Source organism: Gopherus evgoodei, chromosome 1, assembly GCF_007399415.2.
Source record: "Gopherus evgoodei ecotype Sinaloan lineage chromosome 1, rGopEvg1_v1.p, whole genome shotgun sequence".
NCBI classification, from domain to species: Eukaryota; Metazoa; Chordata; order Testudines; family Testudinidae; genus Gopherus; species Gopherus evgoodei.
Window position 1 is genome coordinate 20,819,777 of NC_044322.1, and position 18,869 is coordinate 20,838,645.

Genomic DNA, 18,869 nt, shown 5'->3' on the forward strand with positions numbered 1-18,869 from the left:
TGGCCTCACTGCTCTGCCTCCTGGGGCTTCTCCACTCTAAGAAGCAGAGACTTAATGGGAAGAGCTGAGCACAGAATCACCCCACCAGGGGGACAGAATGTCATAAGGGTGCTGATGAATAATGGTGGCGATAGAGGATTTTCTCTATGTGTGATGTGGACACATAACAGACTGAAAACAGCACACATTTCATATTGGCCACGGAACAGTCACCTTATAGCAATGACTTTCAGTCACTACAGTCTGGGCTGGAACTGAACCAACCTTTGGCTTCTTATGGGCCTTTGAGACAAAGGCTATGCACCGTTGTATCTCAGGATGAAACCACACACCACACTCTGAATTCAGGCTGCTCCTCTGACATAGTCTGTGGCATGCTAGCAGAATTACCTGCTTTGTAAGAGAATCATCCCTGAGGCCTGGTCTACACTATTGGGGGAGGGAGGGGGTTGATGTAAGATACTCAACTTCAGCTACGGGAATAGCGTATCTGAAGTGGACGTATCTTATTTCAACTTACCTCCCATCCTCACAGTGCAGGACCGACTGCCGCAGCTCCCCCATTGACTCTGCTACTACCGCTCGCCCTGGTGGAGTTCCGGAGTCGATGGGAGCAGATTCGGGGATCAATATATTGCGTCTAGACAAGACGTGATATATCAATCCCTGATAGATCGATAGCTACCTGCCAATCTGGCGGGTAGTCTGGATGTACCCTTTGTTTCAAGTCTTTATGTGGCATCTACGTGCTTCTTCTAAGTAAAGCATGTGATGTGCAGTAACCTTAAAACCTACTGCTCCCTTTTTTAGATGTGGGAAATACAACAGCAGAAACAAAGAGACAGGCAGCTGGATAAGGCATGAGTGGGTCCTGGTTACTCAGCCAGCATTCCTACACATATTATATTCCTGCCCTCTATAGTGACTCCAGCACACAAGTGGAAGTGTGAACTGAAAGGGCATTGAACACTGAATTTTTCCCACTCTGACACAATTACAGAAATGCCATGCTAAATAACATTGTGCAGACACCTAGAGCATTGACTAGTCCTCTATTTCTCATTTCTTGGGCAACAGTAATTTAGCATCCAATGGTCTCAGCACTGCATTTCATCATGCAAGCTGATAGTAGGGGCAGGGATATTTCTTAAATGATATTTGATTTCAACATTCATGTCCATTTGCTGCTTTTATATTTTCCTTTTCAGCATTTAGCATTGACCTAACTCTGCTCCCATTGTAGTCAATAGTTTTAACTTCACTGGGAGCAGAGTTAAGCCACTAGTGAATGCATTTCAAATGCCACCTGTATAGCCTATGGACCCAGTCCTGCTAACCCTGCATTTGCTAAAGCAAGTGGGGCTCCACGCATACAAACTACTTGAGTGAGTAAGGGACTGCAATATTTGGTAACATGCTCATGTGGAAGGGTCAGTCACCAGCCAGTGTGGGCCCTCATGGCCAGACATGGTGCAGCAGCCTCTTTAGCTGGGGCCCCCTTGCAATGGCCAGTCCAAATCTGTGGTGGTTTACCCATTGCCACAACTCAGCATTCTGGTCAGGTCACTTATAGTCCCCATTCCTTGTGGGGTAGTAAAGAGTCCAACAAAGAAATCTAATTACTGTATCCCAGGTATTCAGCCCCACTTAGGGCTCAGTAGTCACTGCCCTCTTGCATCAGCAGGCTTTCATATCCCTTTTCCTGCTGGCAGGTAGAGGAACCTAGACCGTCACTATACTCAGGATTTCAGCCCAGGGACCCCATATTAAGCAACTAAGATCTGCTCCCACAGACTCACTTCTGCTTCATTGGGATACTTCCTACTTTCATCTGCCCCCAGATCCCTTTCATAGAGCATCTCCTTCCTGTGCTTTTCCTTGGAGCTCTTTATGTCACTTCCTGCCAGTTTGCTGCTGTTGCTTCTACTGCAAAAGCAATTGGGTCCCCTTAGAGTCCCCAGTCAGCTCCTTCTGCCTGGTCTGTAGTCTCCTAATTCATCTGTTGACCACCAATTAGTCACAGCTGAGGAGGTATCTACTTGATCTCTTAATCCCCTAGTGGATCTGGAAGAATGGTGTTGATATACCCCATCACAGCTAGGAAAAGAGATAAGCAGCACAGCTAAGTAAACATTGGAACATCCATTGCATGGGAAATTCTAATATTTCAACATTGGTTTTTATCCCAGATCAGGATACGAAGTTGAAATATCTCAAGGTTTCACTGAATGAATAAATGAACCTGAATAAATTTGTCTCAGAAATGTTGAAAATGTTTGCTTTGGTTTGTTGAACTGAATCAAAACATTTTATTCTGAGTCTGTTCAACATTCATCGATTCCAAGGCCAGAAGGGACCATGGTGAATATCTAGTCTCACCTCCTGCGCCATAAAACTTCCCCAAAATAATTCCCAGAGTTTATCTTTTAGAAAAACATCCAATCTTGATTTTAAAATTATCAGTGATGGAGAATCCACTACGACCTTTGGTAAATTGTTCCAATAGTCAATTACCCTCACTGTCAAAAAAATATGCCTTATTTCCAGTCTGAATTTGTCTAGCTTCAACTTTCAGTCACTGGATCATGTTATACCTTTCTCTGATAGACTGAACAGCCTATTATTAAATATTCATTCCCCACATGGATATTTGTAGACTGTAATCAAGTCACCCCTTAACTTATCTCTATGTTAAGCTAAATAGATTGAACTTCTTGAGTCTGTCATTATAAGGCATGGGTTCTAATCCTTTAATCATTCATATGGCTCTTCTCTGAACCCTCTCCACTTTATTATCATCCTTCTTGAATTGTGGGCACCAGAACTGGACACAGTAATCCAACAGCGGTTGCATCAGTGCCAAAAACAGAGAAAAAACAACATCTCCACTCATACTCAAGATTCTTCTGTTTACGCATCTCAGGATTGCATAAGCTCTCTTGGTCAGTCTCACACTGTGAGTTCATGTTGAGTTGTTCATTAAACTGCATCTGCCAATGGTGCCATGGTTGTAACATAATCAGTGAAACTGGTATCAGAGGGCCCCTGTTCCCTGAAGGAGCTACTATTGCCAGGATACCAAGGTAACAGGTGAGAGGTGGAGTTAGGTTGGAAGCAACTCAGCCATGTCGACAAGTTCTACTTATTCAGCTTAACTTGCATTCAGCTTCTCTCTTTGCTAATGAAATAATGGCACCTCATGGGAGTTGCAGTTCAGGCACCTCGTGCCCCTATTCTTTCCTCTGGGCTGGGCTGCCCAGCCAAACTACATCTTTCATGAGAAATCTGCAGTCATGTGGCTCATGATGCACCCTGAGGCTTGGTTAGAGGAGAGAGCACATTGCATCATGGGAGATGTAGCCCAGCCAGGGAACCTATTCCATAGAGGGGCATGGGGACATTAAACCCCCAGAGCACCATTGACAGACGCAGTTCAATGTTGAACTGGCTTAAAAAAAAAGGTTTTGGTTGGTTTAATGAAGTGAAATATGTTCATTTGAGTCAAACTGACCCAAGATGAAATATTTTATTTTGTTTTTCCAGAAAGAAAATCAAAGTTTCAGCAAAATTGAACTTTTCCTATTTTTGTGGAAACTGCATTTTCTATCAAATTGTCATCTAGCTTTATTAAGCACAAGTGAAAGGGGACATGAAAACTCATCAAGGCCCTTTGTCAAAAGAGGGGGAGAAACCACTAAGGCTTATTTTAGTTCAGTTGATTATTTATCCTTTGTCTTTGTGTCTGATCCACAGCCCATTGAAATCAATGGGACATTTTCCATTAACTTCAGAGGGCTTTGGATCAAGCCCTTCCTCCAATGCTCAGGCAACTGCTGACCTTCAGCTAGTAGCAGAATGTAGGAACAAAAACACACAAACGCACACAAAAAATCTGAGGATCAAAGGTGTTAGAGACAGAAAAAAAAGTGCAAGGCATAATCCTGGATCACATCAGGTATTTATTATAAAATTCATACTGCACTTGCTCTTATGGTATGTCTCTGAATAAGAGGCAAGCTGAAATGACCAGTATTGTGTTGGAAGTGTTGTTGTAGCCTTGTTGGTCTCAGGATATTAGAGAGACACGGTGGGCAAGGGAATATCTTTTATTGGACCAGCTTCTGTTGGTGAAAAAACCCCACAAGCTTTCAAGCTTACACAGAGCTGTTTTCAGAGCACTGTGTAAGCTCAAAAGTTTGTCTCTTTCCCCAACAAAAGTTGCCCCAATAAAAGCTATTACCTCACCCACCTTGCCTCCTCAGTATTAAGTAGCAGAGAGGGTGAGGGACCTGGTTCAGACCATTTGAGTAATGTGTGTGGAGTCAAAATAGGAAAAGTGAGCAAGAGAAAGATGATTGACCGAAGGCCTGAAATGTTTTATAATTAAAGTTAGCCTATAACATTTAACCATTCAAGTACTGGCCTAATGCAGTATCATTAGTTGTAAATGTCCTGGGGATCATCTTCTTTTTCCTCATTTGGCCTTAGTGAGCGTCAAACTGAGCTTCAGTTATTGGCATGCATGGCTACTTTATAATAATTTCCCCACATAAGTGCAAGGGCATTAAAAATAGCTGACAAGTTATTCAGCTTTGCTTTTCTAGAGTTAATGTTATTTTTTTTTCATTTTTACCCTAATAAGTTCCCCCTGCATGTTCTTCAGTGAAACACGGGGCAGGGTAGGAAGCTTGATTTAGTAAAGAGGCCACAGGACTAGGATTCAGTAAATCAGCATTCAATTTCCATCTCAGCTATAGGACCACTGTGTTACCATGGGCAAATAATTTAATCTACTCTGTGCCTCAGTTTCCCAGATCTGTAAAATACAGATAATATTGCCATACCTCACATGTGTATTGTGATAATAAAATCCATTTAAGATTGTGAGTCACTTGGACTCTGTAGCTGACCGAAAGAACAAGTTGCTTTTCATTTGTTAGGACTTCATCAAAATGCCCCTGAAAAGAAATAATAATAAAGAGCCCTCTATTAGTTTCTGAAGACTAAACAAGAACACCAAATGACCAGCTGAGTAACTGGTAATTATCATCCTGTTTGTATTTCTCTATTCAGGATTCAAATGATAATTGCTTTGGACAAGACATGGAATATCCAACTACTGAGTCAAGAACAGCATTCCTGTGTAACATGCACGCCGGGGATGGGGGTGAAAACGGAATTAAATTTTACATGAAGTTACAGATAAACATTCTCTTATGTCACTCGGTTATAGTAATAGTTAGCAGCTATTATGAGATTAATACTCACTGGCACAGCTCTCATTCACTGGAAACTCAAACCAATTATCTTATCCATTCAATGTATGGAACTAGCTTATGCTGGTGTAAACTTAACAATAAAAGATAACTATTAAAATGCTGAATATTAAGGACCATACATTGCAGAAATTAAGTCTTACTGTAATGTTAATGAGCCTGTGTTGCTACTCATGTCTGTTTTATGATACGCTTTTGACAATATTAGAAAGAGAGACAAGTTTGTTCCGTGACTAATACATTAAAACAGAATGCAGGATATTTAGGTTCAGTTCTGATCCCTGCTCCTAGACTTCTTGTGTGGGTCACTTCAGCTTTAATAAATAATTATTAGTTAAAATAGACATTGGAATAGGGACTTGACTTGAGGTCTCCTATGTTCCAGATGAGAGCCCTACCACTGTACTATACAGTCCTTCCCTCTGTCTCTGGCCCAACAATGATTTAATACCAAGTGGAAGAGCTTCAACAGAAGAACACAAGGAACACCTACCTCAGAAGATCCCAAAGCCCAGGGGGCAGGGCATTCTCCTAAGAAACAGGAGATTGGGGTGTAACTCCCTGTTCCACACTTGGTAAAGGGTGAAACTGAACCTAGGTACCCCACATCCTGGGTCAGTGGTGTAATAACTGGGCTAATCGTTATAAGGGGGCAGTGGAAGCTTCTCTTCTAGTGTTTTGTACAGGGTATGATTGGTCAGGTGGCCTCTGAGCACACTTACTGCACTGGCTCTACAGATGAGATGGGTGGGGCAATGCCAAGTTTGAAGATCTTGCTGGGGCTTAAATGTGAGTTGAGTGCCTGCACTGAGGCATCTGTATGTCATGCAAAATGGCAGATTTTTAGGTACCTAAGAGACTTATTTTTTTTTTTTGAAGTAAGAGTTATAGCTATCTCAGAACTGGAAGGGACTCTGAAAGGTCATTGAGTCCCATCCTCCTGCCTTCAGTAGGCAGAACCAAGTACTGATTTTTGTCCTAGATGGCCCCTTCAAGGATTAAACTCATATTCTCAGCTTTAGTAGGCCAACATGCAAACCACTGAGCTATCCCTCCCCTCTCAACTAGCCCAGCTGTATTAAGCCTCACTCACTGGTTATGAGGTGCATGCTATCACACTCATATACACATTCCTAGGCTTATCTCATGCATTTTGAGTAAATATATAAAGATTTAAAATATTTTTACCCAGGCACTCCAAGAGACAACAATACAACTGGGGCCTCAGGCCTAGGCCTTAGAGCTTGGAAAGTTTGTGTACTGTGGTAACCATGGAGACTACAGGCCTGCATTCTATTTGCGTTTGAGAGGAGAGAGGAGGCTACATGAGGGTTTTCTTTGTGTGTGTGAATACTCGAAGGTCAAAAAAAATGAGTTTGCCCACAAAACCTCTGCAGGAATTTGTCAAAAGTTCGTGAATTCTGCAAAATAAAGTTTAAAATTTAAATCACACTGGACAAATTCATGTTGTCAGAGTTCTCCATCCATCTAGATTGTTGTTCCAACTGGCAAATAGTTGTTTTTATTAAAATCTCCTGGTTTTCACTGCATATAGAATTCTCACATGCTCTAGACTTTAGTATGAACTAGGACATTTAAGTGTTTCATATGGAATATTACAGTGTACATTTTAAAACAAACTACTAAGTGCTGGTTGGATTAAAAATCCGAACGATTGGATGTCACCAAGGACCAAAGATAAGAGTCCCTGAATTAAGCAATTATCTAACCCACCACCTGGAAAGTCTCTTTCTTTGGCCTTGAATCTCACTCTTTGGGCACTCTTAAGACAGCCAAACTTGGCATCTCTGTTATCAGAGGAAACGTGGGCGCCTAGGGAGTTTAGGTAGCTACAGTGCTAGGTGGCAGCTGAGTGGAGGTTTTGAGGATCCAAATTTAGGACTTAGATGCCTAAACCCCTTTGTGAATCTAGCCCTGTGTTTCAATTCCCCATCTTTACATGGGGGTAACATTTGCCCAACTTCCATGGTTTTGTGAGGATAAATCTCTGATACGTGTGATGGTACCTGCAGCATAGTACCTAGACAGATATTAAGCTACATGTTAAGGCCCTGATTCAGCCAGATACCTATGTATGTGTGACGTCTTGTCCCTTTAAATGGTTAGGCAGTGTATACTCAATGCAGAGCCCCACTTTCATTTTGGTTTCTGTTTTGCTGCCTGAACAATGAAGTCTCTACACCAGATAGAGGAAGAGTTGATAGAAAGAAACACAGCTATTGCCTGCTCTGCTGGGTCCAAATATTAGCATATGAGTAAACTTCACCTCTGAAATCTTTGCTCCTATGATATTTTTCCCACTGATTTCAATGGAACTACACACATGCTTATAATTAGGCATTTGCTAAGTACTTATAAGAGCCAAAAACAGGCATAGAGAATGCAACTTGTACAACCTAGCTGAGCTCATCTTGCTGTAGAAGCCTTAATTTCTGTATTTCCTGTGTTTTTATTAATAATATTATTTTCCCTCTGCAAACTTTCCATTGCATTAGCAGAGGGTTTTGTGGTGGATCTGTGTGTGGGCTCCTAGGACATTTCTTATAATAGAAAGTGAATATTACTGGAGATATAATAAGGCCATTTTCATACAGAGATAAACTGAGCTGAGACCTAGAGTCTTTGATTATGTCCCTGCACTTGGAGCTTAACAATGCATACACTCAGCTTAGAGAAAAGGTGAGAAGGGATATGATAACAGCCAACATGAAAATGCTTTAAGAAGAAATATTTAAGGTGGTTAATAAGGATAGTAAGAGGAGTAATGGCGTAAAACTGGAAAAGGGAAATGTTAAATTAGGCAGTAGGAAAAAGTGTTCTAACATCTATGCCAATTAGGGAATGGAAGAGAGGCACTAGAAGACCAGGTGAAGTATCCACAATTCTATACTAGCGCAGGCAGTTGCATGAAAAAGGGGATCAAACCTCTCCTCCTGTGGTGAGGGACATCTTTCCTTCTTAAGAGAGTAAGACACAATGCATGGGACAACTTATTCTTGTTCTGTCTGTCACAAGCTAGCTTACCCATGGTATTTTCAGCTAAATATATATTAGTTACGTGGACAAGCTTCTTCTTTCTGGCAAATCAGTATGCCAGTGTCTGCTTAAGTAAAGCCTAGCACCATTCTTACTGAGAGTAGATAGATGTATGCTAACTTGTTTTCAATTTCTTCATCCATATTTCCAATTACAGCTTTTTTCGTATCAACTCACTTCTTCATTAGTATCAACAAAGCCAGCATGAGGGAGAAATGCTACTTTTCTTTAAATATGTGCTGGAGTTTGTGTAATTACTGTGCTTGGCAAGAGATATGAAAACTATTGAATTTTCCAACCTATTTCTTTGGTGAGGTAAAACACTTTTGCCTCCCTGGTCAAACCCTCCAGAGAGAGGAAGCAATAAACACTGTAAAAGAGAATATAAACTGCAAATGCAGCTGAGTTTCAAGTTTCCACGTTTTGCAAGACATTTGAATGAACAAGTCATTTTAAGGACTGCACCATTTGATCTGATCCAAATTTCAGTGAATTCCCAAACATGCCTATTCCAAAATGTGTGCCAAAAACATTATCTGTCAAACATGAGCTTTGCGGGCAGGATGTTTTCTACTGAGGAATAGCAAAACCGCACAGATGCACCCTATTATTGAAAACATTGAATAAACACTTCTATGTGTTGTACTCTCTTTCCTACTTGAAATTACATATAGATGAACTACAGTATACTCTCTGTTTAATTCACGACCAGATTAAAGTGTAGATGAGCATGGTGGCGCTTGTTCTGTCTGTTCACCAGATAGAAGACTTTGGGATTAGCCTCCCATGGTATTTTCAGCTAAATATATTAGTGATGTGGATAAGAGTCTTCTTTCTGGCAAATCAGTATGACAGTCACAGGCAATTATAGATCAGCCATCCAGTTCAGTTAGCTACGTAGGGAATCTTCCACTTATGACACTTTTTTTCCTGTGTTGCTAATTTGAAGTATGCTGACGATTGCCTTCTAAAATGAAAATCAGTAAAAATCTGACTGTCTGTATTTGTGGACATGACAAATCCTGGAAACATACTTACAAGCTCAGTGCAGAATGAACACTAGTGCTTCTGACGAAGTGGATATTCACCCATGAAAGCTCACGCTCCAATACGTCTGTTAGTCTATAAGGGCCACAAGACTCTTTGCTGCTTTTACAGATCCAGACTAACATGGCTACCCCTCTGATACTCGACACTAGTGCTTCAGTATTCACACATTAACTGCTTCACAATGGGGTGAGGGGTCTGCTAGTCCCTATGCTGTCTCAGCACTCCCCAGCCTCTCCTGGTCAGAGCCTGCTAGTTTTCTCAGTGGCGAACATCAACAAGCATATTGTAAAATTTTCCAAGAGTCTAACTGAATGAAGAGCCTATGACCTACTGACTTTCAATTAGACTTAGGCTCCTAAACTTAGTTTGAAAATAGGACTTGGGTATTTTTTGAAAATTTTATCCTTAAATATTTTTGTGGGTCATCAACTGAGCCATATTTGGACGGTAATTGGGATATTTAGCTGGTATGATGCCTCTCCTTTTCATCCTGGGCATAGGGAGAGGGATCAGTCAACTTTCCCCATTTGGCTGACCCAGCCTAGCTCCCCGACCAGATATTCTTGCCATCCCTGACGTCCATCAGCTGGGCATGCCTCTGAAAGCCCTGAGGTGTGGCCCTTTGGTCCGCTTGACCCTCTATTAGCAGGTAACATAAATAATGGTGTTGTAGAAGCAAAAATGGTCTGTTCAAAAGGCTCCCACCCTGAATACCCAACCTGTCATCTCAGTCTCATAATGGTCCAGAGAGGCAGCACTCACTTGATAACTCTTTTAAAGAAAATAATATATATTGTCAACAATTCTGTTTATCTTTCATCCAGAATGACCTAAAAATGCCTTCCATCCCCCAAAGTCCCATAATTTATCTTCCTTGAGGAGGAAAAGGAAAGAGCATCTTCCTCCTACTCATCTTTTGTCTGATTCAGAAACAGGATAGCTCTGTGGGGAATATGTAGGACATGTTCCTTGATTACTTCATTACACCTGTACTCAGGTTTAGAACTGATGGGAATTTTTCAATGAAACTTTTTTCTTTGGAAAGGGCCAATTTGTTGTAACTGAAACTGTTTCCCAGAAAGGGTCAGTTTAGACAAGTTTCTCATTTTGAAAAAAGTTTCAAAATTGGGCACTGAATTTTTGAAACAAAGAAAATTTTTTTTTAGTTTGACCTGTCTTTTCATTTCAAATTTTCAGCTAGTTACAGAAAAAAAATGAAATGAAAAAAAAAACAACCATTTTTATTGATCCAAAGACATTTTCCCCACCTGATTGTCAGTTCAGGAAAATTTAAGATTTTGACTTTTCATTCTAATTCAGGATGAGATTTTTTTTAAAAATATCAGGAAAACCATTTCCCACCTAACTCTACTCAAGTCCATAAGTCTAACTAGGGACATGGGCAATTGTTCTTACTCAGAAGAAAACCTCCCCTAATCCTCAGGAAAAAGACCCCTCTTTCCCAAATCACGTATCAGAGGGGTAGTCATGTTACACATGCATTTGATGAAATGCGTATTCACCATGAAAGCTCTATGCTCTAAACGTCTGTTAGTCCATAACAGATTCTTTGTCTCTTTCCCAAAGTTTCTTTCTGATAAGAGTAGTATGGATGTGTGAATGTGATATACATGCAAGTGCCTTGTCTACACTGCAGTTTCCACCATATCTACTACCCATCGAGTTATAACCGTGCAGAAAAAGGATAATGAATGAAGCTCTACTCCATTTCTGCAACATATCTATACATGTTAGATTTCAGCTTAGCGGTAATGGAACATGTGATTAGAGTGAATGTCAGGCGACTGGTGTGATACTTTAGAGCACTGCTTGAAGACTTTAATAATTCTTTACAATTTTCTTAACAAGTTCTACAGCTTTCCTCTCAGGAGAAACACGATCTGAGAGACACTGTTCCTAACACTGAAGAGACCAAGTTTCAGTCCAGTCAGTAGATAATACCTCACCCACCTTGTCCCTCGCTCATATCCTGGGACCCGCAGAGCTATAACACTGCAAATAGTTTTTTACCTTGGCATTCTCATGCCTTTATATCCAAGTTCAGGGCTCTGGATTATTTCAACGAATGCACCGGGGGAAAAGACATCATCCTAGAATCCCCATGCAGTTCCAGAGGTAAATTCTGACTATGAATCATCTACTATAGTGGGAGATAATATTAGCCATTTGTAAAACTTTGGGATAAGATTACTAAGGGCACATAGTTGCTATCTATTATTTTCAGGAGCTACTTTATGGAATGTTCTGCCTGCCTTAAGTTCAAGACAATTTTATCTTGCCCTACTCTACCAGAAAAAGAAATCTGCAAGCCACTCCTAAGGGATATATTCATGCTAGAGATCCAGTCCCATCTTCAGGGCAAGATCTGGTATTTTGCCCTGCTGTTCCTGGTTGATTCCAGAACCATCTTAGGTCTGAGAGGCTAAACTCTTTAAAAGAATACAAGGTTATTAGGAATAAAAAGTCTAGGCCAGAAGAGACTATTTATGATTATCAGTAAGTTGTGGCTGACGTCTAGCATGTGCTTTATTCTTATTTACAGAGGCCTCTTTACACTGCTTACATATACAGCTGGTTGGAACATTTTCAAATTGTTTTTTGTCAAAATAAGGCAGTTTCATCAAAGCAGAAATGTTTCATGGAGACATATTGACTTCAACAAAAAGTTTTCAGCTGGAAGATTTCTGAGGTACTGTGTGGACTGCCAGAACACTTCCAGAGAGAGAGAGACACAGATTGAAAACCTGACATTTTTGATCCGAGAATATTTGTCTAGACACAATTCCATTTTGCAAAAGCATTCAAACATTTTCAAAATGGAATTCTCATCCTCTAGGCAGCTCTACATATATTTACATGAACTTTAAGGTCCCTCTACATGGCCAAAGGAGTGTAAAAGTCCTTTGTGTAAGTAACAATAGGGTCTCACAACTGTTAAAAAGACATCTAAACTTGATTTACAGATTTCAAGTAATGGTGATTCCACCTATCCCTAGTAACAACTACAGGGTCAATTATCTTTACTGTTGAACTGGTAATAAGGCACATTTTTTATCTAGATGAAACTTCCAACCATTGGATTGTGTTATGCCTTTATATAATCATAAATTTGCCCAACCCCTACAAACAGATATGGCCAAGCTTTACACACTAACAAATCATATTTTTCATATGAGATGAAAAGAAGAAATGGGTAGTGCATTTTTCATATAATTGAATACTATTCTGTTTGTATGAGAGTATGTACTATAGGTGCTGAACTAGGTGTTGATCCTGAAAGGTGCTGAGAGTCTACATCCACCATATTAATAGAATCTCTTTCCAATTGGTGTTGAGGGTGCTGCACCTCCTAGGATCAGGTCTCTATAATGCTTGAGTCACTACGAGTACATCTACATGGCAGCTGGAAGAGATCCTTCCAGCAATGGGTAAACAAAGTTGCTCTAGCTTTGTTCAAGCTGGTGTTCTAAAAATAGCAGTGTGAACATTGTAGCTGCAGCAAAGACTCAGGCAAGCTCAAGCCATGACGGAGTCAGGCTAGTCTGAGGCTCCACCAGAGCCACAACCATCCATAGTGTCGACATATCTTATCAGTCTGTAACCTTCATCCTTCATGTTTTTTTCTGCAGAAAAGAGAAAGAGAGAGGAGAGAGAGAGAGGGGGGGGGTCTATGCCTATGTTCTGTTGGTGAAAATGACCAGTCTTATCTACAGATGTACCTGAGATTGCCACTGTCCCCTCAAGTTCTGCCTGTCACATCTCTCCATGTGTTTATATCAAACTGAAAGGCCCTCTCTTCAGCAAAGCATTTCAGTATTCCATATGCTGCCTAATGCTCTTTTACTGCTTCATCTCTCATTAATATTTTGTTCCCCAGGTTTCATTCTCTGGAGGTTTGTGATGTATCTTGCATGGAAAGTACTTCCTAATAAAAATGATCGACTAATGTTCTTAATCATGAGACCTGTAAACTTGCACAGGAACAAAAGACCAGAAATAGACAGATGGAAACTTGGTTTCATATTTGAATTGAAAGATGCCATCTTCAATGTTGTTATATGTCCAGTACACAGTATGCATCTGTCTCTGAATAAAATAAGATGATAACTTACTGATTCCATTATACGGATACTGAGAATGGTATATCAGGAGCCCTTTTTTATTATATTTTTTTCAAAATCCTTCTGCATTAATGTTCGGGCACTATTTCTAATTTTCTTTGTTGTGAATAAGTATTGTAGGGTTTTGAGACTCTATAAAGAAATCATGCAGGGTTACATTTGCCATGTAAGTGGTTTTTATTTTCCCTATTATTGAAATAATTGCTTCAAAAGCTGAATAAAGAAATCTATTTTCAACAGTAAAAGTAAAAGTGTTTATTTCAACAGTGACATTGACTTACATTTTTGGTCAAGTAGGCCATCAGTCAATCTGTTCTTGCTCTGATCAACCAGTATAACAGATTTCAAATGGCTAGTGATATCAGAAAACAGCTGTTCTGTCTTCAGACATCTGAGCTATACTGAATACCAAAACTGCTATGTAATCTCTTTCCAATCAGAGCAAATATTTTTCATAAAAAAATGATATTCTGCAATTCAATGAGAACATCAAACTCGTGATAGAAGCTACCTGACTCTCCCATCACCTTGTGCAGACATTTCTAGTGGAAAGTGGATGTAAAATGTTGCTATTCTACTCTTGTTTGGATGGCCATAAATGACTACCAAAGGCAGAAGGTAATGAAAGAATCAAGACCAGAATCTTTTGAAGAAAATAAAGTGGTGCAAAAAAAGTAGGGAATGTTTGAATGGTAGGGAATGGAGCATAAAACTTTCTCTCTTTTCCTTTACCCTGTCTCCCTTATCCTATTTCTCCTCTGTGTCCCCTCTCCCTTCACTTTTCATTCATATAGTTGATCACCTCCTAACTAAACCCAACTCCCCCCCTCAAAATTGTGGCACAAACATGACATTACTCTGTGTACCAGACTTAGCATAATGGGGTTCTATTCTTCATTGGTGCTTAGGCACTACCGTAATAAACATGATTAATCATATAGCATTATTAAGTATTTCTAAATTGTTAAGGGCTAAGTCCACCATCTTTATATTAAGTAGTCTTACTTCACCAGCAGTTCCATTAAAATCTATGGGACTACTTGCGCATTTGAACTTATATTGTGCCTTATAGGTGGGATATTTAAGAGCGCTCAGACTGGCCTACTTTTGCTCTGACTGAAGTTGTTGATAAATCTTCCAGGCTAATAGTTTCAAAGAGGCCTAGGGGAATTAGACTGCCCAACTCCTACTAAAAGTCAATAGTTCCCAACTTCGATAGGGTACATCCACACTGTAGGTTGGGAGCAAGACTCCCAGCCTGGGTAGACAGATTTCCACTAGCTTGGCTCAAGTTAACACTAAAACTAGCAATGTGGATTTGCAGCTCCAGCAGATACTTGGGGTAACCCCCACAAACACACCTCCCCAAGCCCAGAGTCCGGAACTGAGCAGGTTGAGAGTTGCTGTCCCAAGCCATAATGTCCATATTGCTATTTTTTAGCATGCTAGCTCAAGGTGAGCTAATGGGAGTCTGTCTATCTGGCTGGGCGGCGCACTCCCAGCTATAATGTTAGACATACCCCGCAGGCTCCTTTAACAATCCCAAGCCTATTGGCTAGAATGTGAGCAGAGTTCAGACCAAGGCTGGAGCTTTTGAAAATCCCACATTAAAATGTTCAAAGCGCATGAATTAAACTAATGAACACTGTCCAATACTCTCATCTTTTTAATCTTGAGTGATATGGTATGCTTGTGCCGAGTGCGTACTACATATTATTTATTTATTTTACTCGGATAGGTTTCTAACAAAAAGTAAGTTCAAAACAGTTGAGATGGTTTAGTGTTTGGTGAATTAGACTCTAGTTGAATAATGTAGGGAGGTGGACTGGCCACCTGTCAGGGGAAGGCCTCTGACTCCAAGCTCTGCACTGGTGAAGAACCTGCTTGTTTGTCCTTGTTTTTGATTAACAGAGATAAATGCATTATTATGATGCAGCTAAAGGTTGCATTACAGAACTCACTTTTCACAAGAACTTTAAGCCTTCAATTTTAAAGAAAAATCTCACTGAAATGGCAAAGTCACCCCACTGAATATAAACTTTGAGCACTATGTGAATTTTTCATGGTAAAAAAATTAATTGATACAGAAAGAATAAGAAGAGCTTAAAACTCACTCCTTTTGGCATTTTTTTCTCACTAGATTGTCTCACTATTCCTTGTATCCCTTTGCAAGAATCTAACACACTCTGGGATTTGTCTTTTTGGCAATATATAATCCCTTATATGCGGATTCCTAGCATATCAGTTATACATTGGTAGTATTGATCTATAGAGTATTCGGTAATGCTCAGCCATAATGGGAAATGTGTGCTCTTAAGTGGCACCTGCTGAATTTTAATTTGATGAAAATCTACTGCAGTATGAAGGGTGTCATTCACTTCTTAGAACAAAAAATAAACATATAGATGAGATAAAGGAGAAAGAAAGAAAAGAAAAGTTTTCTTCCTATAGCCTAGAGGTAATTTTCCTGATTTAGGAAAAGGAGGCCCTCAAGTTCAAATCCTTCCTTGTAACATAATGTAATTTACTACTCCTATTATTAAGTAAATTCATAAATCCTAATGCAGAAAACAGTTAAGGAAGAGCTACTGAACACTACCCTGATTTTTTAAAACTAGCTAGCTTACACACAAGGTCACTGCAGGCCCAGAACTCAAGACTCTAATATGACAAACCCTAATGTTAGCCACTATAGCACATGCCTTTCAGAGTAACTAAGCCACTTTGGACTTGTCAGAGTTCCCTCCCCACTCTGAACTTTAGGGTACAGACGTGGGGACCCGCATGAAGACCCCCTAAGCATATTTCTACCAGCTGAGGTTAAAAACTCCCCAAGGCACAAATTCTTTCTTATACCTTGGATTAAGTAACGCTGCCACCACCAAGTGATTTAAAACAAACATTTAGGGAGGGCCCACTTAGAGCCCTACCTTCCACAAATATCTCCCCAATCCCCCACACCCCTTTTCCTGGGCAGGCTTGAGAATAATCCCCCAAACCCATAAACCCCCTTTCCTGGGGAGGCTTGAGAATAATCCCCTCACCAGTTGGTACAGGTGAACACAGAACCTTGGAACTTAAAACAATGAAAAATCAATCCAGTTCTTAAAAGAAGAATTTTAATTAAAGAAAAGGTAAAGGAATTACCTCTGTAAAATCGGGATGGTAAGTACTTTACAGAATAACAAAAGACTCAAGAACATAGACTCAAGAACATCTCTCCTCTAGGCAAAACCTTAAAGTACAAAACCCAGGATAAACCTCCCTCCTCCTGAAGGAAATCACAAGCCAAATAAAAGTAAGCTAACACATTCTTTCGCTAGTATTTACTAATACTAATGGAGTTGGATTGCTTGCTTTCTTGATCTGTCTCCAACAAGCACACAGAACAAACAGACAAAGCCTTTCCCCCTCGCCCCTCCCCCCATGATTTGAAAGTATCTTGTCCCCTTATTGGTCCTTTTGGTCAGATGTCAGCTAGGTTACCTGAGCTTCTTAACCCCTTACAGGGTAAAGAGGGATGTTATGCTACTCTTAGCTGTATGTTTATGACAGGGGCTACTGTTAGTTTTAACCACCATAGGCAACACTTCTCTCCCCCAGTCAGGGATAGACTCCAGGATTCCCAATCTTCTACTGTTAACTAATAGATAGTAATGCAACACACTGGGAAAGCAGGTGTCAATCCTCCCTCTGGCTGAATAAACAACTAGGAAATTAGCATTTGCACTCTAATGCAAAACCTTAACAGTGACCTGGTGGTGTTAAGGCAGAATAAGGGTCCCAAATGCACAGAAAGCAAAGATAGGCATTTATATCAATGATATGAACAGATCTACAAGTATGACTATGAGGTCACTCATAAGAATTTAGGGAAGGGAGCATCCTCAATCAGCTAGTCTAGTCTCTGATATCACCAGGAACCCCATCATATAATCCCATTCATACATTTATCTGACTTTAAGATACAGTTTGATAAGTTTCTTGCTCCCACTACTCCTATTGGGAAGCTGTTCCTGAACCTCACTCCTCTGATGGTTAGAATCCTGCTACATTCCAAGGTAAATTCACTCATGGCCAATTTATACTGATTTGTTCTTATGACAACTTTTGTTCTTTAGCTTAACTAGCTCTTCTCACTCCGTGTTGTTTATCCTCTGGATATATTCATAGAAAGCAATAGTGTCCTCTCTCATTCTTCATTTTGCTAGGCTAATCAAACCATGCTCGTTCATTCTCCTCTTGGAAGATAGGCTCTACATCCCCTGATTATCTTTGTAGCACTTCTCTGCACCTGGCCTGGTTTAAATTCATATTTCTTGAAGGGGTGACCAAAGTGTACACAGTACACCTCTACCCTGATATAATGCCACCCGATATAACACAAATTTGGATATAATACGGTAACGCAGCACTCCGGGGGGGCGGAGCTGCACGCTCCAGAGGATCAAATCAAGTTCGATATAACACGGTTTCACCTATAACGGGGTAAGATTTTTGGCTCCTGAGGACAGCATTATATCTAGGTACAGGTGTATTCCAAATGAGGTCTTACCAGTGCCTCACACATTGGTATTAATGCTCCTCTATCAACCAGAAATACCTCATCTGCACATCATAGGATTGCATTTGATTTTTCACAGCCACATCATATTGATGAATAATCATCCTGTGATCAATGAATACATCCAACTAATACACTCCTGAAGTTTTGCAGTAGAGCACAAGTTTGATGGAGCACGGGTAAGAATTGTTTTTTCAGTGTCTTTGGAGATGGAAATGGCACTTGGAATTCATTATCAAAGCTTGCAGGACTATAAGGTAGAAAGGAGTATGACTCTTCCCCCTTAACTTCTTATTTCCATTCTTATAAGGTTTGGGTGGATGGAGTGTTTCCTGCTGCAAGCTTAGTGGTCACTAACAGCTTTTGGTTGCTAATTTATTGTTAGTAAAGAGTTGCCACCCACATGTGTAGTATTTTGTCAGAATGATTTTGTGCAGCAGCTGCCAGATGGCATCCTTTAGAAGGATCTTAATGAATATTTTGAAGTGTCAATGCATTTTACCTTTTTAGTACATTATCTACATACTAACAGAGAGGAGATTGTGTATTTTTAGTTTGAATAACAAACTCTTCACCAAATAATTTCTGGTACATTAGCTAACAGTCTTTTTGAGTGTTTGATATTCAAAAAATGAGCTACTTTGATTGGACACACAGGTAACATGGTATGTTTTTTTGAGTAACTAGTTCTACTTGCTATGAATTTTCATGGGTTATGTATTTACATTCATTTTCCATGAATATTCCACATTATTTCCTAAAATTCACTGTGTCAACTAA